At 41.4% G+C, this 23,605-nt stretch overlaps 2 long non-coding RNA genes across 3 annotated transcripts; both read right to left on the bottom strand.

Annotated features, from left to right (window-relative positions):
• Positions 1–1,022: 1,022 nt before the first annotated feature.
• Positions 1,023–5,107, bottom strand: LOC111090792. Its single transcript, XR_005372884.1, has 3 exons — positions 4,658–5,107; positions 3,017–3,112; positions 1,023–1,416 (listed from the first exon to the last, which is right to left on the bottom strand). It is a non-coding gene; the product is annotated as an uncharacterized LOC111090792 (long non-coding RNA).
• A 184-nt stretch (positions 5,108–5,291) lies between these two features.
• LOC111090815 lies at positions 5,292–22,523 on the bottom strand. Of its 2 annotated transcripts, XR_005372883.1 has the most exons (4): positions 22,387–22,515; positions 16,628–16,678; positions 13,783–13,895; positions 5,292–5,477 (listed from the first exon to the last, which is right to left on the bottom strand). It is a non-coding gene; the product is annotated as an uncharacterized LOC111090815 (long non-coding RNA). The 2 variants fall into 2 exon arrangements; XR_005372882.1 differs by lacking the exon at positions 16,628–16,678 and having other exon boundaries at positions 22,387–22,523.
• Positions 22,524–23,605: the final 1,082 nt, after the last annotated feature.

Here is a 23,605-nt window from a genome sequence, read left to right as displayed (position 1 = left end):
GATGGCTTCCGGAATTAATTTCTGTGACTTCAGTGACTCTACTGCATCATTTTATAAAACAGCTTTGGCCCATTTTCTGCTGTTTCTGATTTTACTGTTCTACCGCCAGCGTAGTTTGTATGATTTCTTCTGCTGAAAGCGATGATTGGAAGAGTGTCTTTCTCTTGAATTTCAGAGACATAAGTATCATTGTGAAGAGACTTGAGGATGCTTGTCAGGGGTAACACCATCAAATCATAAGCAGAGTAGGAATTTCATGAAAATGAAAACAGTACTGCTTCTCATTTATCCTGGGTCTTCCTTCGGCCGCTTCACTCTGAAGGGGAACAAAGCCCTTGGCATGAGAGGGCAAATTGCCCTTCTTTTCACTGCAAATTTTTCACTGTACAATTCCATGTTATCATTTCTTCTCAGGATTATTATCATTACTTTTGGACTGGAATGGGTCCCTCGGACATTCAGCTGTAATCGATATTTGTAATCTCCAGTTGAGGAAGGATTCACTTCTGGAAAATCACTACTATTATTCCAACATCAAAGCACATTCAGCTCAGAATTGCCAATGAGCACATGTTTATCTGGACTCTTCTTTGCCCTTTACCACAGCCCTTTCCCTGAGCAACCTTTGCTTGACTGGGACACCGTGGAGCCATTGGAAGCCGTTTACCACCCTTTTCTTTCATGAGATCTAGGGTAAACCGTTGTTAGGAGGCTGGAAGAATCTTAAAATTTATTTAATTTTAAAGATTTTTTTTTAAGATTTATTTATTTATTTGAGAGAAAGAGTGGAGGGAGGGGCAGAGGGAGAGGCTCTCAAGAAGGCTCCCCACTGAGCGGGGAGGTGGATTCAGGACTTGATCCCATGACCCTGAGATCATGACCTCAGCTGAAATCAAGAGTCGGACATTCAATCATCTGAGCCCCCGAGGCACCACTATTATTCCAACTTTATATTTGAAAGAGTCCTAAGAAATTTATTAACTTCTTCAGTTACACTGTGGGCCTAAGATGTTAACCTAGGTTTGCCTGTCTTGGTCTATAGTGGTTAGAAGGGAGACCCAGCATTTGCCACATTCTGTGAAAGGGGGGCCCTATCGATTATCTCAAAATCATCGATATTTAGAAAACAAGAAATGAAAACTGCAAAAAGTCAACATGGTAAATGAGAACAGCAACAAAAACGTCCACTAGACGGAACGAAGTTCAGGCTACACAGCAGGGATGTGTCTGTGTAGTGAAAAAGCAGTTTTTCCCAAAGAGAAGTCTTTGCCCTCAGCTAGTGGGAGGTGGTCTTGAGGTGCTGCGATGTCCTGCCCAACTGCAGTGTCTGTCTTCTCCTGGGGACTTTGGTCCCCAGACAGACTAATGCTGTGATCTCTGGTGTGGGCTTGAGTCTCACTATGTCGGTTCTGGCTTCTGCGGAAGATGAAAGCTATTAGCCCACGACTCCCGGAGGAATGAGGGACTGAAGTTCAGTCAGGTGGGCGGTTGTCACTGCGTCCCATTTAGACTCTGGACACTGACAGCACAGGTGAGCTTCCCTGGGTGGCTGTGCCCCGTGCACACTCTCACTCCTTCTAGGAGATGAGGGCATCTGTCACTCCCCGAGAGGGGGTAGCTGGAAGCTTGGTGTTTGAACCCCTCTCAACCTCATGTAGGCATCTCTTCCTTTGGCTATAATTAAACTGTAACTATTAGTATAGCACTTTCATGAACTCTGTGAGCAATTCTAACAAATATCACATTTGAAGGTGATTATGGGACACCCCTCCAATATTTAATCAGTTGGCCTGAAATGAGAGTGGCCCTGGGAACCCCAAACTTGCAGCTCAGGTGAGGTATCTAAAATGAAGGCAGTCTTGAGGGGCTGACCCCTCAGACCATGTGGTTGGCCTCACCAGGCAGTGTCCTGAAGCAGACTGATCCACAAAAAGGCCAATATAATATTATTATTTAAGATAGATGCTAAATAAGTGCCATGTTCACAGAAAGAATTACATAAGAACTATTAACTTTGATTGAATAATACAAACCCAATGAAAACAATTAAAAAAAAAGAAATGACATAGAAAAAACATAAGCTACAGTGGTCAGTCGGAAACATATCCAAAGTGTATATGCATTTTTTTTCTAAGTTTCCCAAAGAAATTAATGCATAATTAAAAGATTGCAGGGAAACCCATCAAAACCTCCTGTGCCATTTTAACTTCACGTGGGGGACTGAGGGTGTGTTTTGTTCTGTTTGCTTTTTTTCCCTCCACCATTAGCATCCTTAAGCTTTATATAATGAATTTCCTTCATGAGCATCAGCATAATATTAAAATAATAAAAATAAGATAGTATTATCTATTTAATTCGATGCATTACATCAGAAGCTTTTGGAGAGGAGTTCTGGGACCAGAGTTTTTAAAGATTTTCAGGTAATCTTTATTGTGAAGTGAGGTTGAAACTCATGGGCAAGAACCAAAGTGGGAATTTCTAATTCAAGGAGATTGTGTTATATATAGTAGATGTAAAGCTGAGACAGAGCTAAAAATCCTGAAAGAATACCTATATTTCCAAAGGGCTAAAAAATGGTATCTGAAGGCGACAACATTCCACGAGGCTAGGAGCAGCTGTGGAAGTCATATTATAAAGTGTTATTATGTGCTTTGGGGGGCAGTGGAAATCCAAGAGTTCAGCAAGGAAGGGATCACACTGATCTGTCTAGACACTCTGTAAATAGTGTTTTCTGGATAGTTACCATAACATAACCTCCAATTTAAAGAGCTAATGAGTTATAATACCCATAAGCATATTAACAGTTCTTGGAACCCTGGTTAAACTTGGTTTAATCTAGGATTTCCGACTCTTCTGTGGCACTGAATAATTTTTCTTCATAATGCCTATTATGAGGATATCTTGACCTAAAGCCTACAGTAAAAACTGCCTTTATTTGCAATAGTAGGGAGCTGCTGACACACAGCACCCGCATCTACATAGAGCCCTCTTTCTGGAAGGGTGAAGGGGGACTTACCTGTGTAGCACAGGTTGGGAGCCCTGAGTGACTCTAAGAGCTCTTGTCTGAAGGACACTTGCTATAATCAGATGGCCAAAGAAGAATGCTATTATCCTAAAAAAAAAAAAATGCTTCACAGTGGGAAGAATTATGGATTCTGAAAAATTCTAATGTACTTCCATCAGCTGCTACTCTAGATTGCTACCATTTAACTGGTTGGTCATGATAGCTGGAGCTCCCCATATTCAATTCACCTCTCCTTCTAGAAACAAAGAAGCCCTCCCAATCCCCTTGCCATAGAGTAGAGGAGATATTTAGTTCTGTATGTTTATTTTTTTTAAGATTTGATTGATTGATTGACTTATTTATTTATTTATGAGAGAGAGAGAGAGAGAGAGAGAGAGAGGGAGAGCATGAGTGGGGAGAGGGGCAGAGGGGCAGAGGGAGAGGATGAATCTCAGTAGACTGCACCGAGGGAAGAGCCTGATGTGGAGCTTGATCCCATCCCAATTTCTTGATTCTGAAATCAAGAATCAGACACTGAGCCAAGGGAGCCATCCAGGTGCCCCTCTAGTTCTGTTTAAAAGGCAGCAAGGAAAAGGTAGTTAAGAGGTCGTTAAGCAGGCACCTGGGTGGCTCAGTCAGTGAAGCATCTGCCTTTGGCTCAGGTCATGATCTCAGGATCCTGGGATCGAGGCCCACATCAGGCTCCCTGCCCAGTGGGGAGCCTGTCTCTCCCTCTCCCTCTCCTCTTGCTTGTGCTCATTCTGTCTCAAATAAATAAATAAAGAGGTAGTTAAGAGCAAAGGTGATTTTTTTTAAACCACCCATTCTTTCTTTGCTGCAGAAAATATGGAACTATATGTTGAGGGGTGTCATCTCAAGACTGTTCGATGGGTATCAAGTTTCAGCAATGCTGGATGAATAAGGTCTAGAGATTTACATACAACACCGCACCTGTAGTTAAAGGTGTAGTATTATGTACTTGAAATCTGTTAAGAGGGTAGACCTTGTGTTAACTGTTCTTTACACACGCACATGCACAACAAACAAACAAAACCCCCAAACAGAGGGACACAAAGACGCTTGGGAAGGTGTTGGATATGTCTGTTATGTGAGTGTTTGCATATGTCCATAAATAAAACTGTTTAAAGAAAACACTGCAGGGATCTCTGGGTGGCTCAGCGGTTCAGCGCCTGCCTTTGGCCCAGGGTGTGACCCTGGGGTCCCGGGATCGAGTCCCATGTCGGGCTCCCTGCATGGAGCCTGCTTCTCCTTCTGCCTGTCTCTGCCTCTTTCTCTCTCTCTCTCTCTCTCTCTCATGAATAAATAAATAAAATCTTTAAAAAAAAAAAAAAACACTGCAGACTGTCCATCAGTTTCAGTGCCAGAGGAACCAAGCAGAACCTGCGTTGCTCATCGGCACTGGACATACAGCACAAGCAAGAAATACACCTTTGATGTGGTCTTGCTAAGATTTTGGGGTGAATTTGTAACTGCAGCATAATCTCATATGCTAGGCTCCTGAAGGAAAGGCTATAACAGTGCCAACTTGGACACGTCTTGGTGGAGTCTAAAAATCTTTGTTTTCTCTATGATTGATCGTTTTCTTCACATCTTAAATATCCATTAAGAAAACTGATGAAGGATAATACATACCAGCTCCAGGAACAATTGTAGTAATAAGACTAACTACCCCACCAATAGTGGTCAAGGGTGATGCAGGGGGTATGTCCTGTAACCCGCTCCCATAACAAAAGATGGTTGACTTTGAGACTCCATCGTCGTGTCAGCTGATCAGAAATAAAATGTGCTGAATGAATCAGTATCTCCAACATGGAACACACACTTGTCCTCCGTTCATTGCAGAATTCAGGCAGGAACAGTTATGAATGCTTAATCACAGAGTTCAAGGAGGGTCAAAAGGACAAAAATAGGCAGTTACATCAGATATTTTGAAAAGACCCGATATATGAAAGTTAGATAGGCTTCACATCTGAGAAAAAGCACACAAAACACTCAAAGTTATAGAAGACTCGTTTTTGAATGAAAACCTAAGTTTAGAATGATCCCTTTTTAAAATCCTTATTGCGATTTGGTCATGCAGTGTTAGCCCTTGACTCACATTTCTTTTTTTCCTTTAACTTAAAAAGTTGCTGGAGGGAAATGGGGTGGTGGGAAGGGGAAACTGGGTGACAGGCATTAAGGAGGGCATGTGATGTGATGAGCACTGGGTGTTGTACTATATGTTGGAAAATTGAATTCAAATTTTAAAAATTGATAATACCTTACTTAATGAAACAGTCACATTCTGAGGAGCTCTTGGTTCATCGGGGCCTTCATTTCACACGCTTTCTACTATTCTCCAGGGTAGTAAAGCAGAGCCTGCCCGGCACGCCTCAGACTTCCCCTCCCAGCCTTCTGATGGTGGCATTCAACACTCACGATCCTCCCACGTTCCAAATTAGGACGCTGGTATCTAAACCCAAGTGACCCATGGAGGAAAGACACCCATGACTGTATTTTACAATGCATACAACAACCTCAAGGTCCATAGGTAATTTCACAAACTGTGGAGTACGGGGAAGTGGAGGCAACTGGAGACTCAAGTCATAAGCAGGGGCTTTCACTTCCAGTTTCCCCAGTGACTAGATCCGCTGTGCTCAACCCAACACCCAGCTATCCCTTGAGGTAGTCAAAGATTTCCAGAGAGCCCGGGATCCTGGGATCACAGTAAGGAAATCTGTTTCTGGAATCTCCACCCTCGCTGTGACCATGCTGGTTTTCGGGTGTCCCGGGCCTTGTATTCATTCTACAGTCGTGTGGGATATCCTTGCTTTCACAGTAATTAGGGCTGGTTCAAGGGAGGTTTCACAGCCAAGTTGATGATTGCCTGCAAATGTCACTCTTATTTATATTTTTACTCAAACTCTCAGACCTCCTTGTACTAATAATTTTAATGTCAGGATTTGGATGATTGAAGAATTATGGATGTGCTGAAGGTGATGATTGTGTGCTTCTAGTTAACAGAACGCTCATTCAAGTGTCCCTCAGAGCTACATCCCTGCTCAAAACAATTGTTGGAAGAAAGAAAAGGTGAATTCACTAAGAAAACATTTTCATAAAAATAAAAAAAAATTTAAAAAAAAAGAAAAAATTTTCATCAGTCTGGCAGCCTGAATATACACGTCAGCACATTCCAACATGGGGGTTCCATCCTGGACCCAGATACAGTTTTGGTTGAGGACCTGAAGAGCATGTGAAAGTTGATGAGGTCTCACTCAACCTCTTTGATTTAAAATGAAAGACTTCCCTCTGCGTGGGCAATGTGCCGCTGTGATACCCTGGATGGACAGTCACTCGGCATGTCTTCAGTCAAGTGGAGAGGTTAGAAGACTCATCGCTTGCGGGGAAGCCGTATTCATAGAGGCCACCATGCGCAGACCGTGGGCGCCAGTGAAGCATTACAGATAAGATCACGTAGCGCGGAGGCTTAGATAGGAACGCATCTGATGTAGAGGTAGGGCATTTTCAAAATTTGGATACATTTCATGCAACTGATTTGGGCTTTTGCTGGGAACTACGCGAAAGAATCTCTCCATACAAAGCGGTTGCAATTTCCAGAGACGAGGCGGCCTATTGCTTTTATCCACGATTTATTTATTTTATTTTATTATTATTATTATTATTTTTTATTTATGATAGTCACAGAGAGAGAGAGAGAGAGAGGCAGAGACACAGGCAGAGGGAGAAGCAGGCTCCATGCACCGGGAGCCCGACGTGGGATTTGATCCCGGGTCTCCGGGATCGCACCCTGGGCCAAAGGCAGGCACCAAACCGCTGCGCCACCCAGGGATCCCATTATCCACGATTTAAATCCTATTTATGAGGCGAACACTTATACTCATGAACAGTCGTTGGTTGCCAGCACGTCCCATCCCGATTCATAGGAACCGTCAGGATTATGATACAAGTATTAAGCCGAGAACATTAAAATTGTGCCTTTTTCAGAGTGGCGTGTGGGCTCGTGGGATTAATTTATTTCTCCTCATGGTGGTGTGAGATGGTTCCTCATGGGGACACACGTGCTTGCATGAACGGAGAAACAAAGTCAGACTTTCTCTGAAACGGAGTCAACACTGATCTGATCTAACCGTTCCGTCAATCAGGTCAAGCTGTGGCGATCGCATGTCAGGACGGAGATTTTCTGTACTTGAAGTGAGCTCAACCCTCCACGCTGACGTTTCAGCAGAGAGAGGGAAGCAGGGCCTGGATTCCTCGGGCCGCAGGCGGGCCTGGTCTGGGGCCCGACCTCAGACCCCCCAGGCCTCTCTCTCCGTGGCGGTGACAGGTCAGGACGAAACAGGCTTCCCGCGAGGAGGTCTGGACACGCAGGAACGTAGACCTTGTCCAGACACTCCGTGACCAAGCCCCACGTCCCTGGCGAAGAGGAGGGACTGCTGTGCGCCCCAAGCTCAGCGTTAGGGCCGCTTCTCCACGGACCCTCGCGGGGAGGCCCACTCACGGTCAGAGTCAGAGGGTCGCCTTGCCCCTGGCATCTCCCGTCCGCCTGAGCGTCCGCGCGGGAACGGTGTGCGGAGGGAGGACAGCCCTGTGGGCGGCCTCGCCGGGCCAGCTGCGTCGGTCACCGGGCCAGGCCCAGGCGTGGAGGGGGCCAGACGGTGTCCTCAGGCTGCGTCTCGAGCCACCGCCCTCCGAGGACATCTGCCTTCAGCCTGGCGGGAGAGGCCCCGGGACGTGTGCGGTGCAGCTGCCTCTGGCGTTGGCGACTCCGCGCTGCCCCCGGACTCCAGGGTGCGCTCTCGGGGCGGCCGAGCCGCGTCCGCTCCGTCTTGACGGGCCTTTCCTGCTCGCGGCCTTGCGAGTCTCGCTCGCGCCCCCTTCCCGTCTTCCTAACCTAACGCTGCCCTGCAGGGGCCTCTCTCGTGGGCACGACGTCAACAGGGAGGTTCCAAGCTGCAGGAGCAGCTTGCGGAGCCCTGGGCACGACCCAGACCCAGAGGGCGCACCTGCCGGGCACCTGCGGCAAAAAGTGGGAAGCCTCGTGACCACGCTGTCTCGTTGGCCTGAAAGACGCGTCATTTCGCTTAGCACGTCCGTGTCCCTCTCCACGTCGCTGTACCCGGGGGTGGACGGTGCCGGCTCCGGCACGTTGGCTACGGCGAGCCCGCCGAGGGTCACCTGCGTTGTGTGTGTGTGTGTCACAGCTTCTTTTCTCTCCTCCTTAATGTTCTTCCCAGGAAATTAATTAGCCTTTTAGCAATGGCGATGTCGTCCGTCTCCTTTTCATTTTATTTTCTGTTTCTTTCTTTCTTTCTTTCTTTCTTCTTTCTTCCTTTCTTCTTTCTTTCTTTTTCTTTTTTCCTTTTTTATTTATTTATTTATTTATTTATTTATTTATTTATTTATTTATTTATTTATATTTCTTCTTTCTTTCTTCTTTTCTTTCTTTTTTCTTTTTTTCTTCTTTCTTTCTTTCTTTCTTTTTTTCTTTCTTTCTTTCTTTCTTCTTTCCTCTCTCTCTCTCTCTTTCTCTCTTTCTCTCTTTCTTTCCCTTTTAAGAAAACTTTCCCACTTATGGGAAAGATTGATCAAAAAAATAAATAATTGCTACGTGTTATCTTTTTCTGACAAATTGCCAAAGATTCTCTCCCCCGGAAAAGGTAATTAATTAAACTGTGCTTCTCGGGTCCGTGCTCCATGGAACCCCCCATGGAGTCCCATTTTCTGATGTCACCCATCTTTGACTGCTGTGGTCTCAAGAGTCCTTCTCAAACTCCTAAGCTGAAACCTGACTCTCAAAGTGGCAGCGTTAGGGCATGGGGGATGCGGGGTGGTGATTGGGACGTGACAGTGGAGCCTCATGATTGGGGTTGGGGCCATTGTAAGAGAGACCTCACAGGGCACCTGGAGGGTTCAGTGGTTGAGCGTCTGCCTTCGGCTCAGGGCGTGACCCCCGGGTCCCAGGATCGAGTCCTGCATGGAGCCTGCCTCTCCCTCTGCCTGTGTCTCTGCCTCTCTGTGTGTATCTCTCATGAATAAATAAATAAATAAATACGATATTTAAAAAAAAAAAAAAAGACTTCACAGAGCTCCCTCAGCCCTACCTCGCGTCAGGACACAGTGAGAAGAGGCTGTCTGTGACCCAGAAGAGGCTCTACCCACCATGCTGGCTCCCTGGTCAAGGACATCCAGCCTCCGCAAGCGTAAGGAATATATTCCTGTTATTTATGAGCCACTCAGCCTGTGGTTCTTGTTTAGAGGAGCCTGGGTGGACTAAGACAGTGAACTCTGAATACTCTTTTTTTTTTTTTAAGATTTTATTTATTTATTCATGAGAGACACACACAGAGAGAGAAGCAGAGACCCAGGCAGAGGGAGAAGCAGGCTCCCTGCAGGGACCCCGATGTGGGACTTGATTGCGGGACCCAGGATCACACCCCATGCTGAAGGCAGATGCTCCACCACGGAGCCACCCAGGCACCCCTCTGGATCTCCTTTTAAGAGGACTTCACGGTTCGAGTCAGGCCCGCATGCACTTAAGGGCAGGTGATCATGCAGGGGTGCACGCTAGTGGGGCAGGACTCATGTTCCAGGAGCTCTCTCCAGAGACGGACATTATTGATTATCTACGAAACAGTTTGTTTCTGGATCCACAAACTCTTCTTTTTCTGTTCTTGAAAGTTCTGGACAGGCACTGACCATGTGGCCATTATCAGGGACCTGTCCCTTCCTTCACTTTTCTCTAAGACCCGGGAGCAAGACAGAGCCGCCCTGTCTCAGAGTCCTAGCACCAGGAGTACGATGCGTGAAAACATTTGTTGGTTGAGGTCTGAGATCTTCACTAACCTTACTGGTTCTCCAGACCCTACAGATGCTTCCTTTTCTTTCTTTCTTTTTTTTTTCTTCAGTTTTTCTTTCTATTCCATTTCGCTAACATACAGTGTAATATTAGTCTCCGGTGTATAATACAGTGATTCAACACTTCCATACACCACCCAGGGCTCAGCACAAGTGCCCTCCCTTGATTTTCATCACCTATTTCACCCGTCCGCTACCTATCTCCTCTCTTGTAACCATCAGTTTGTTCTCTATAGCGAGGAGTCCGTTTTTTGCTTTGTCCTTCTCTCTTTTCCCCTATGCTCATTTGTTTTGCTCCTTAAATTTCACATATGAGTGAAATCATATGGTAATTATCTTTCTCTGACTAACTTATTTCACTTAGTATTATACCCTTCAGCTCCATCCATGTTGTTGTTGTTGCAAATGGTAGGATTTCACTCTTTTTGGACTAATAATATTCCATTGTGTGTCTGTGTGTGTGTGTGTGTGTGTGTGTGCGCGCGCGTGCGCGCTTCTTCTTTATCCATTCATCTAGCCATGGGCCCTTGGGCTATTCCCATAGTTTGGCCACTGTAAGTGATGCCGCTATAAACATGGGGATATGTGTAGTCCTCTGAATTAGTGCTTTTGTATTATTTGCTTAAGTACCCAGTAGTGGGATTGCCAGATTGTTGCATGGTTCTACTTTTAACTCTTTGAGGACCCTCCATACTGTTTTCCAGGGCGACGGCCCCGTTTACATTCCCACCAGCAGTGCACCAGGATTCCCTTTTCTCTACATCTTCATCAACATATCTCATTTCTCGTGTTGATTTCAGCCATTCTGACAGGTGTGAGGTGATGTCTCATTCTGGTTTTGGTATGCAGTTCCCTAATGGTGAGTGACACTGAGCATCTTTTCATGTGTCTGTTGGCCATCTGGATGTCTTCTTTAGAGAATTGTCTGTTCATGCCTTCTGTCCATTTTTAATTAGAGTATTTGTTTTTGGGGTGTTGAGCAGGATAAATTCTTTATAAATTTTGGATGCTAACCCAGATATGTCATTTTCAAATACCTTCTCCCATTCTGTAGGTTGCCTTTCAGTTATGTTGATTATTTCCTTTGCTGTGCAGATGCTTTTTATTTTGAGGTAGTCCCAGTGGTTTATTTTTGGTTTTGTTTCCCTTGCCTCAGGAGACACATCTAGAGAAAAATTGCTGTGACCAATGTCAGAGAAATTGCTGCCTTTGCTCTCTTCTAGGATTTTTTATGGTTTTAGGTATCATATTTAGGTCTTTAATCCATTCTGAGTTTATTTTGTGCATGGTATAAAAAAGTAGTCCTGTTTCTTTCCTTTGTATGTTGCTGTCCAGTTTTCTCAACATTTGTTAAGGGGACTATTTCCCTTAGGATATTCCTTCCTACTTCGTCAAAGATTAATTTACCTTATATTTGTGGATTTATTGCTGAGTTTTCAATTCTGTTTCCTTGATCTTTGTGTCTATTTTTGTGTCAGTACCACACTGTTTTGATCACTACAGCTTTGCAACATAACTTGAAGTTCAGAACGATGATGCCTGCAGCTTTGCTTATCTTTTTCAAGCTTGCTTTGGATATTCAGGGTCTTTTGTCAAAAGTTTAGGATTGTTTATCCTAGTTCTGTGAAAAATGCTGTCAGTATTTCTGGAATTACAGGATGAGCACTGAGTGTTATACTGTATGTTGGCAAATTGAATTTAAATTAAATAAATATAAATCCGTAGTTTGGGTCGTATAGACGTTTTAATAATATTTGTTCTTCCAATTCATGAACATGGAATATCTTTCCATTTTTTTGTGTTGTCTTTAATTTCTTTCCTCAGTGATTGATAGACTACAGGCCTTTCACCTCTTTGGTTCGGTTCATTCCTTGGTATTTAATTATTTTTGATGCAATTTTAATGGGATTGCTTTCTTAATTTCTCTCTCTGCTGCTTCATTATTGGTGTATAGAAATGCAAAATATTTCTCTATGTTGATTGTGTATCCTGCGACTTTACTGAATTCATTTATCAGTTCAGCAGTATTTTGGTGGAGTCTTTGAGGATTTCTCTATATAGTATCATGTCATCCGCAAATATGAAAATTTTACTTCTTCCTTACCTATTTGGATACATTTTATTTCTTTGCTTTGTCTGATTGGTGTGACAAGGACTTCCAGTACTATGTTGAATAACAGTGGTGAGAGTGGACATCCTCATCTTGCTCCTGACCTTAGGGAAAAAGCTCTCAGTTTTTCACCATTGAGTATGACGTTAACTGTAAGCTTTCCATACATGACTCATTATGTTGAGGTATGTTCCTGCTAAATTGACATTGTTAAGGGTTTTTATCATGAATGGATGTTGTACTTTGTCATATGCTTTCTCTGCATTTATTGAAATGATCCTATGGTTCTTAAACTTTCTCTAATTGAAGTGATGTATCATGTTAATTGATTTGCAAATATGGGACCACTCTTGCAACCTAAGAATAAATCTCACTTGATTACGGTGAATGACTTTTTTAATGTATTGTTGAATTTGGTTTATTTGAATTTTGTTGAGAATTTTTGCATCTATGGTCATCAGGGATATTGGCCTGTAGTTCTTTTTTTTTAGTGGTATCTTTATCTTGTTCTGGCATCAGGGTTATGCTGGCCTCATAGAATGAATTTGGAATTTTTCCTTTCTTTTCTGTGTTTTGGAATAGTTTGAGAAGAAGAGGTGGTAACTCTTCTTTAAATGTTTGGTAGATTTGGACTGTGAAGCCCTCTAGTCTTGGATTTTGCTTTTTGGGAAGTTTTTGATTACTGATTTAATTTCTTTGCTGGTTATCAGTCTGTTAAAACTTTCTCTTTCTGTTTCATTTTGGTAGTTTATATATTTCTAGTTTAAATATTTAGGGATTTCTCCATTTCTTCTAGGGAGTCTAATGTGTTTGCATAGAGTTTGCTTTTTTATTTTTTTTAGAGATTTTTATTTATTTATTCATGAGAGACACACAGAGAGAGAGAGAGAGGCAGAGACACAGGCAGAGGGAGAAGCAGGCTGCCTGCGAGGAGCCTGATGTGGGACTCGATCCCAGGACCCTGGGATCATGACCTGAGCCAAAGGCAGATGCTCAACCACTGAGCCACCTAGGTGCCTGGCATATAGATTTTCATAATATTCTCTTATAATTGTATTTCTGTGGTGTTGATTATTTCTCCTCTTTGATTAGTGACTTTATTTATTTAAAGCCTTTCTTTTTTTTTTTTCTTGATAAGTCTGGCTACAGGTTTATCAAATTTATTGATTTTTTTCAAAGAACCAGGTCTTGGTTTCATTGATCTGTTTTATCATTATTATTATTATTATTATTATTTATTATTATTATTATTACTATTATTATTTTACTTTCTATATCATTTATATCCGCTCTAATCTATTATTTCCTTTCTTCCGCTGGTTTTAGATGTGTTTTTCTTCCTCTAGCTCATTTATGTACAAGGTTAGGTTGTGTATTTGAGAGTTTTCTTGCTTCTTGAGGTAGGCCTGTGTTGCTGTGTCAATAGTTCATGCTTAAAAAAGAAAGCTAAAGCATGACAAAGAGGCTGTGGCTATCACAGACAGAAATTTACCCTTGAGATAAATGCTTTTCATAAAAACCAAATCAGAATAGACAGTTAAATTAATTGCCTTTGCCCAGACCTTTCCACTGACACCAGACACAGCAGCAAATTGTATACTGCTAGGAAGTTTACAAATATGATCGTGCATTATTCTATGAATTTGAATTTCTTTAGAAACAAAGATTTCCTTATCACTCCTGGAAACTATAAAATGAACTGCAAATTATAAGTTTTTGATAGGCTTTACTACTAACTAAAGACATACCCATAGTAAAAGCAAAATTTAGCAAGAATGCTTCACGGTATTACCTGCAGTGGCACAAAAAATTAGAGCGTGACATTGGACCAACACTGATGGGGAGATTTAAGGAAGTATTGCTGAGGTATTTTCCAATGCATGTCCATCTGCCAGTGGCACCATTCTGACAAGAAAATAAACAAAGGATGAAGCAAGAATCAAAGCCTTAAGAACTTTGGATCACTCCCTATTCTTTGAGTGGGTTGTTTTCATTGCCGAAAACCAATTGCTGTAATAAATATAAATGTTCATAAAGTAAGAAATGTTTGATTTTATTTTTCCAACCTGGTGAATCCCAACTTTTTTCTCCAGTAACAAGGCCACATATTTTAGTGGTACTGTATCAAACTGGCCTGAAGAGGTTTACTTTTCCTCTCAGAATTTCCACTCTCCTTACACTCCACCAACTGCAGGAAAAGAGAAAGAAAAGAACTAGGGGAATTTTAAACCCCAAATTATCAAAGCTCAAAGTTCCTCAACTTTCCAAGGCCCCAAATCCTAGTTTCCCTCCCATAGTAACCTTGGGAATGACACGTTATTACTCCTTTATTATCAACAGATACAAGCTAAATTTCCAGAACACCTACCAAAATAGCCTCCCCATGAACTGAAGCCTGAGAACCGTAAGATACTCTAGGATCATCTTGCATCTTCCCTATCCCAACACTGGAAGTGGTTCTCTATGCAGCTCTGGGTCTTTTGATTAGAGGATTTTGGGGTTTTGTTTGTTTGTTTTTTGCATGTGGATGTTTATTTATTCTGGAATCAACATCTGAAAACTCTGTTTTCCCTCTTTTGAATTGAATTTTTTTTCACTTTTGTAAGAAATGACTGGTATAAATTTAGAGCTAAATTAAATGAGTTATTTTTAAAGAATTTATTTATTTATTCATGAGACACACTGAAACAGAGAGAGAGGCAGAGACATAGGCAGAGGGAGGAGCAGGCTCCCTGCAAGAAGTCTGATGCAGGGGTCGATCCTGGACCCTAGGATCACACCCTTAGTTGAAGGCAGACACTCAACTGCTGAGTCACCCAGGCATCCTGAATTAAATGAGATTTTACTAAGTTGACACCTCATGGTTAAAATAAATTTGATATTTAATAACATGGTTTTAAAAAAGATTTTATTTAATTATTCATGAGAGACACACAGAGAGAGGCAGAGACACAGGCAGAGGGAGAGGCAGGCTCCATGCAGGGAGCTCGATGTGGGACTCGATCCCAGGACTCCAAGATCACAGCCTGAGCCAAAGGCAGACACTCAACCACTGAGCCCCCAGGCGTCCCAACATGATATTTTTAAAGAAGAGTTCAATATTATTTCTATTTAAAAATTTCCTATGTTCCCATTCATTTATTCATGTGAACAAGTTTTTCAAATAGTATGAACTACCTGACCTGAAATACCTTCATTTCTTTCACTGAAGAATATATATCCAATGTAGTTTACTTTTATTTATTTAACTAGATTTTATCAAATCTTGCATACATTTATATTGTTTTGTTCAATTGTGAGCAAATAGTGATTAAAAAATGCAACTCAACCTAGAGGATTTGTTCAATTATTTAAAACTTTATTGTCTTTAAAAATTGAAAATTTTAATTATAAGCATTTTTTCAGATAAATGGATAATAACATGAAGTAATAAAAAACTTTCAAGTCTCAAATACATTACATTAAATATGATTTTATGGTGGAAATGAAATTAGAAAGTTACTTTAAGAATGAAAGCAAAGTAATTAAAATTATTGCCTGGAAAAAATAACTTGTTCAAATCAATTTTAAAGGGATGATGATAAGTGTCGGTTGTCATATATTATGATAGTTCCATTTATCATATTTAAAATATATACTTGATAATTTTATTTTTATTATGGGCATTTATAAAATGCCAAACACAACATTCTTTGTAAGCTTTTAAATGAATGATGTTTTTTCGATAAGAAATGCTATATTAACAAAATCAACAAAAACATAAATCCAGGAGTATTTAGTTATTAAAAAGTATTTTTAGGATACAGAAAGCAAAATTTATTGACTACAACACTAGACGGCCTTTTGCAAGTTACATTAGCTCTCCATGCCCCAAGAAGCTCTTCCGCAGCATGCTACGTTTGGGCTTCCTTGACTCTCAATATTTCTTCTATTCAGCATGTCTGCTTGTCATTGGTATTGCCTGAATTAATTGCCTAATCTGTCTGTGCACCTTCTGGGAAGCCAAAAAAATATTAAGATCTCTAAGTCTACATCAAACCTAATTAAAGAGATGTGTAGGGAGATGAATAACCAAAGAGTGTGAGCGCCAGGAAAAAAAATGTATATTTTAATAGCTCCCTTGGTGAGGACGGGAGGTCTAGTGCTTGGGAACTGATCTAAACAGTCAGTATGAGCAAGGACATTCTGCTCAAATCCTCACTGTGATTAGCCAGCTTCTATGAAAATAGCCTGTGCATTTTGGTTATACTGTAGAATTCATACATGCACATGCAGATTTTGAAACACAGATTCAATGATCATGTGCTAGAGCCATTTTCTCTTCAAACAATAAATTTGGATTTGATTTGATTGAATTAATAACTTCACCTATAACCATAGGCAAATAAAAATAAGAGACCCTAGAAATAAAATGCATGAATTCCTGTTTATCATACATCGAAGAATTGGGACAAGAGTGAAGCTGATTTCAACGTTAGGGGATGGAATCAGTTTACGACGCAAAATCTTTTTATTCCTAGCTATAAATCTTTTTGTCTTGACTCAACTGCATCACAGTCAAGGTGTTATCAAATAATTTCATGTGTGGAGACTACAAGAGAACAGAACCAAGGGATATCCAAAATTCAGTGAGATACCTGAGAATCTAGAAGAATGAGAAGTTCCCACATGTCCAGAAGTCTTCAGACCTAAGATGACAGACGTTTTACTTCTTTGGAGCCAAAGAAATATGAAATGCAACCAATCATAATATGATAGCAGTGGCATCCTCTGTGGGTAGCGGACTTGAATCTGGGGCTGAGCGTCCCTCCTATGTCACTGATGCAGCAATAGGGTTAAAATTCAGAATATCCCATCAAAGTTACATAAAATCGTCTAATTCTTTGGTATTAAGTAAAGTCAATTAATTAGATTGGAGCTGTTTTCTTTAAATGGATACTCCTTTTTATCAATGGAGCCATTTATAATTAGGAACAGAAGAGGTTGAAAGGTCAAAACTAGTTAAGATCTTTTCAATTCAAAAAGGATCAGTTCATATTGACATTTTATATATTTGTGATGTTGGGATGTTTAAAACAATCCAGGCTATGATAATAGTGCTTGTAGATATAATTTTTAAATATGTACTCAGTAATTAACTTTTACCTATGAGTTTTAAGTTAAATAATCATTAAACTGTCCACATTATTGGATTATCTAAGAAAACTTTGAACATAAAATATATTTAAGTATAAAGCAATACATGTGTTATATTAAGAAAGTTTATTTAAGCTCCTGAGAATAAATTGTTCTTGGCTATAAAATTAAAACACTTAAAATGGAAATTACATATATTGTTATGTATAAATGACTTTTAAAAGCTACTATTTAACAAAGTTTATAAATGAGGTCAAATATTATTCAAATGCTGATTTAAAGTGATTGCTAAAATGCGCAAGATTTATAAATAGAACATTTTATAAGTTGAATTAAAAGATTAATAAAGGGATCCCTGGGTGGCGCAGTGGTTTGGCACCTGCCTTTGGCCCAGGGTGCGATCCTGGAGACCCGGGATCGAATCCCACATCGGGCTCCCGGTGCATGGAGCCTGCTTCTCCCTCTGCCTGTGTCTGCCTCTCTCTCTCTCTCTCTCTCTCTCTCTCTCTCTATCATAAATAAATAAATTTTAAAAAAAGATTAATAAAGATCCAGGTTTTTTATACCTTTAATAGCTGAAATACTAATTGTTTAAAATAAACAGAAAGCTCTGATTAGATTTCTGTGTACAGAAAGAATTCTCAATGGCATGAAGATCACCCAACATATGTAAAGGACTGAAAATCCAAAGTAAGATGTTTCCCCTCCCCATATTTGGGGGTAAGGTCAGAAATTTTCATCATCTGAAAATGGTCTAATTAATGACATAAAAATAATGTTTGGGAAAGATGCTCGTGTTAATGAGTGACTTAGAAAATCAGAATAAAGAAAGTGCAGGAAACCTTACGAGCCAGACACTGTGTTCAGAGCAGCCATCTATTTATGCCCAGAAGCCTGACAGCATTCCTGTGAGTGCAGATATTATTATTATGCCCATGTTACAGATGTCAAAGAGAAGTCTAATAGGGCTAACTGATCTTCCCAGACACACAGCTAGAGAGTAGAGCCAGCTTGCAAGCTCTATTCCTGAGCACCAACCTGTTCTCATAATGAGGACAACGCACTACATCATTCGGGCAAGAATATGAAGGTTTTTTAATAGATATTAAGAGGGATCCGACTCTGTCTCTGACTAGACATGGGACCTGAGCATCCCTTTGGAGAACCTCAGTGAGCACGCATTGCTGAATGACCGTATGTAAGCCAGAATGCTGATGGAGCGGGGCGTGCTCACAGGTGAGCTTTGTATGTAGTTGTTTGGGTTCTTGGTTTAAAATCTCCCACTCCTCTAAGCAGTGATGACTGGTGAAGATTTCTCAGTTAAAGTCCTAAGACACCAAGGCCAACAGTTAGAGCATCTCTTAAATTGGCCACAAGGTATAGTGTGACGATGAATGTCCACACGCATTTGGGAGAGGCGTCAAGGGGAGAGCCTGAGAATCAGCACAAGGGGGTAGGTGAGCCTGGCCTTCTCTAGATGAGTCCTGGGGTCATAGCATGGAGCCCACAGGTCTGGGATCTAGAAAGAATGAGATGATGTAGGAGGGCAGAAGGCAGAGTCTGGGTCAGAAACAGTGATTGCTTCCTGCTTTCAGAAATTTTAGAGAACACACTTTCTTATGGATCAGAGCCACTGAAAGAATAGGAAAGTGGGCTAACACCTCTCCCAGTCCCTGCCAACCTCTCCCTAAGTCAAAGCATGGAGATATCCCAGAATTGTCATGAAGAGGCTTACTGTCTTCTCCTACAGAAGATTTCCCACATATTCCTCTGGATTGTAACTTTCCCCATGAAACAGAACCGAAAATTTCTGCAGTAAGATCAGGGAGTGGGTGGGTGTCTCTCTGGGAGACACGTAGACTTCTCGTCTCCAGTCTTCGTGCACAAGAAGATGCAGGGTTAAGAGCATCCAGGGCTGCCAAAAGGAAGACGTGCATGAAAAGATGCATTTGAAATCCAATGCCAGGAAATTATGGCAGAAATGGAGGTCCAATACTTAGGGCAAGGCAAGATGGAGTTATCTAATAAGATGTCTTTCCTTGGGACTGGATATTGGCCGTCAACCCCTTATTAGTCCATTCACTCACCCAAAGAACTTAACTCAGGCGCCTTTCAGGCACAGAGAAGCTGAACGGTGACCAGTGTGATTCTTGTCCTTCAAGAAGAGTTTTAACAAACCCCTCAAAGGTATCAGAAAACCTCCATAACCCCTATCTACTGGGCCTCTAAATCACCTTAACATGACATGGTCTACTTCACCATTGTTCTTAATAGGAATGTCACCAAAGAGAGGACCCTCTGTCCACATGGTTTACACACCTGTTCTGCAGGAGAAATAGGGTATTCTGGTGGGGGATCAGGAGTGTTGACATGGAGCACCATCTGCATATTTGCACTTTACAGGATGCATTGATGCCTTGCCAAAGGAGAGGAACGGGAGTTCTGTGCTCTCCATTGCCTCAGAGTGAGTGCCAGCAACCAGGCACATCAGAATATCTGATTTTACCTTCTTAATGATGGCAGGAGTTGCCAGGGCCAACAGGTTCCCCCAGTCCGGGGTGAGCAGGGGTGAGTACTCCTTGCCCAAATCTGCAGTATGTGAGCCAATGGCTAAGTGAGCATCACATTGCATCTAGGCAATCATGTGTGGGGGGTGGGGTGGGAGTGAGGAGGAGTCATGTCATCCAGGGAAGGGGACTTGAAGTGGCAAGCTGAGACATGAGTGGGGACAAGAGTTAATAGTATCTGAAAAGGGTGAGCAAGAATCTGTAGGTCAAAATGAATTCTTTACCTGATGGGTACTAGCATTGATAAGCTAAAAGAATGGGACAATGAGCTAACAGGAAAACAAGAATGAGAGGCAGACCCCATGTGTTGCTGGGGATCTATTTTGTGTGTGGTCAGGCCAACTAAGAGACTCAGGAAAGGAGATGTCTGGAGTTGAAGGAGTTTTGTGCGATCTTCTGGCTTAGTTTGCTTGTGAGCATAGGACACCAGAGGGGTCTGGAGAGGAAGGGAAATGTTGACCCATGAGTCTGAGGAAGAGCATGTGGAGTCTAGTTTTCCTCTGGTTGTATATACTGTCCGCAGGGCTGCACTTCCCTCAAAACCTTCCCAGAGGTGGCTGTGTAACGGCCTCTTCCCCTAAGCATCATGCCAGAAAGTATCTCTCTACCTGCTAACAGGCAAGGCCCTGAGCCCTAAGCCAAGTGGACCTATGAGAAGAGCATGGACAAGTCAATTGTAGGAGCTCTTGGGTGTCAGGGGACCTTGACTGCCTCCATCCTGCCCTACCTGACAGAGCACCTGCTACGGAGCAGTTTAGTGATAAATGAACATGTGAGCGAGCACTTTGAGGAAGATACCTGATGGGCGAGCCGTCTTGCTCTAAAGATACAGAAAAAATTTGGTTCTCATTTTAGTCCCATTTTACCCTTTTCTCTACATTTACTTAAATTTTATTAACTCATCCTTGGATCACAAAGCTACTCACTGGGAACTCTTGGGCAGAGAGCTTCTGATTGTAAATACAGCATTGGGGTGTTTCCCCTTCTATTTCGAAGGCACCTTTCTGTTATTACTAGTCCCACTGGAAATAGTCTTAAAACATGTGAAGATTCTTGGGACATGTCCTGAGATGGACGGATCTCAAGCAGATGGTGTGAGAATGCCACTTTTTGCACATCTGTTCTGCAGTAAAGAAGAACCATGGGATACTAGACACAGCAAATGGAGGGTGGTGCTTGGTATCAAACGTGGCTGAGTGAGTGCTGGAGGCACCGGGCCTTTTCGGGGTAATGGTGGACATAGACCGACACCTGTGCAGGGCGGGGGAAACCTAACAGGACATGGGAGTGTGACTCTATATCCAGGAACATGCAGTCCAGAAGCCAGAGCCTAGGTTGGGTCCTGAATCCATTTATGCATAAAATCAATGATAGCTTGGGATATATATATATATATATATATATATATATATATATTGCTAATGGAAGTGATACAGAACTGACATTTCAAAGATTAACATTTTCATATGCAAAATATGTCCATGTCAGAGCTAGTGAGCTTTAATTATGATCCTTTTTTCTCTTCCATTCATATCTACCATTGCCCTTTCGGGGTACATTCTCCTCTAGCTAGACATAAGGGCAGACCCTGTTCTGCCAATACCACCTTTGCAACTGCCAGGCTCTGTTCCCTTAACACGGTGCCGACTCAAGTTTTACTTTCTCACTGAAAATGGTCATTTTGTTCTACCCCTGAAATGTTTTAAATAAGAAGCCTTTCTCATATACTTCTATTTGATATTTTAGATTTACAGTGTCTGCATATTAGTCACAAAAAGTCTTGCCCTTTAGAAGACATTATATTTTAAAGCCAAGGGAAACTAGGGCAGGGGAGAATTTTCTCTAATCACATTCAGAGAGGAAGATGATTTTAATGTAATGTCTTTTGATATATCAGAGTAATATTTAGGTTCTCTTTCTGAAAAAACAACAAAAAAGCTCTTTGGGAAGAGAAAAAAGTCATCTTTCTTATGAAAACACTTATTTTTAAACATAAAACATTTTTATTGCTTCCCCTGTACAGAGTCACATGCTCTTGAGTTGGAAGGGACCTCAAAGGCCACTTGGAGCAGTTTTCTGCAGAAGGTCACCCACTCATCTTGGGTTTTGCACTAGAAGGAGGAGCTCAAAGCTTTAGGCGCTGGTACATGCTACTCCTTGCAACGCTTATTATTTGGGATGTTCTTACTTATATAAGGGTCAAGGTATTTCTTTGACCCTGCTATCACCAATTCTAATTCTACTACAGAGTGATGGAATCTCTTCTCTGTTTTTTTTTTTTCCAAATAAGTTCTTCATACATTTGAAGACAGGCAGGATAAGCTCCTAAATTACCTTTCCTGTGATACATATTCTAAATATGTTCTTTCTTTTCACATTGATCTGGTGACTATGTTTTAGGATCCCATGCTGGTTGCTGGACACATATTGGTGAAGGGCATGGCCTTCGCTCTCACCGTCCATTGGGGAAGGCAGTCAAGGAAAAATGATTATTGTAATATTGAGTGATATTTGCACATATCAGGGTGTGTGTGTGTGTGTGTGTGTCTGTCTGTCTGTCTGTGGGAAAATACAGAGAAGAGAGTATATAACTGGTATTATAGAGAGGATAGGAACAAGTAAACACAAGTCCTACAAAATAAATCCTGAAGGATGTGCAGGAGCTTTCTAGGTACATAAGAGAAAAAAATTACCTTCTAGAAGTTGTGAAATTTCATGCAAAAGCAAGAGATAACATGAGCACATCTTTTGTATTGTTGTTGCTCCTATTGTTTTATTTTTATCGGCATACAGTTGACACACGGTGTTACATTACTGTCAGGTGTACAGCACAGAACTTCAGTTGTAGTGATTTAGGTAGGAGCGCCCATCTGTCACCAGGCAATGCTATTATGAGATCATTGACTGTATTCCCTATGCTGGGCCTTTTATTCCTGTGACTCGTTGACTCGCTAACTGGAAGCCCGGGCCTCCCACTCAACTTCACCTTTTTTGTCTATACTCTCACCCCTGGAAATCATCAGTTTGTTCTCTGTATTTATAAGTTTGATTCTACTTTTTGTTTGTTTATTCGTTTGCTCTTTGAAGATCTACTTATGAGTGACGTTATATGGTTCTTGACTTAGTCTGACTTATTTTACTTAACATAATACACTCTAGATCCATCCATGATGTTGCAAGTAGTACAATCTCATTCTTTCTTATTGCTATGTTATATATATATCATATCTACATCTATCTATCTATCTATCTATCTATCTATCTATCTATATCTATTGATGGATACTTAGGTTGCTCCCATATCTTATCTATTGTAAACAATGCTGCCATAAACATCAGGGTCCATATATGTTTTTGAATTAGTTTTTTCATTTTCTGTGGGTGATTTCCCAGTAGTGGAATTATTGGATCATATGTAATTTCTATTTTTAATTGTTTGAAGAATTTCCATAATGTTTTCCAGTGTATATATAAACTGTGAAAGAGTTGAAAGAAAGAAAGAAAGAAAGAAAGAAAGAAAGAAAGAAAGAAAGAAGAGGACGCCTGGATGGCTCATTCAGTTAAGCATCTGGTTCTTAATTTCAGCTGAAGTCATGATCTCAGGGTCATGGGATTGAGCCCCGCATCAGGCTCCATGCTGAGCACAGAGTCTGCTTGAGGATTCTCTCCCACTCCTGCCCAATTTGCTCCTCCCTCAGCTCATGTTCTCTCTCTCTCTCCCTCCCTCTCTCTCTTTTTAAAATATATAAGTAAAATTTTTTAAAAAAACTGTTTTTTAATTTTTATTAATTTATTTTTTTAACTTTTTTTTTTTTTAGATTTTATTTATTTATTCATGAGAGATACAGAGAGAGAGAGAGAGAAAGAGAGGCAGAGACACAGGCAGAGGGAGAAGCAGGCTCCATGCAGGGA

Source organism: Canis lupus, chromosome 18 (genome assembly GCF_011100685.1).
Source record: "Canis lupus familiaris isolate Mischka breed German Shepherd chromosome 18, alternate assembly UU_Cfam_GSD_1.0, whole genome shotgun sequence".
Classification (NCBI taxonomy): domain Eukaryota; kingdom Metazoa; phylum Chordata; class Mammalia; order Carnivora; family Canidae; genus Canis; species Canis lupus.
Note: the sequence above shows the minus strand (reverse complement) of the source record. Positions and strands in the feature narration are given on the sequence as shown.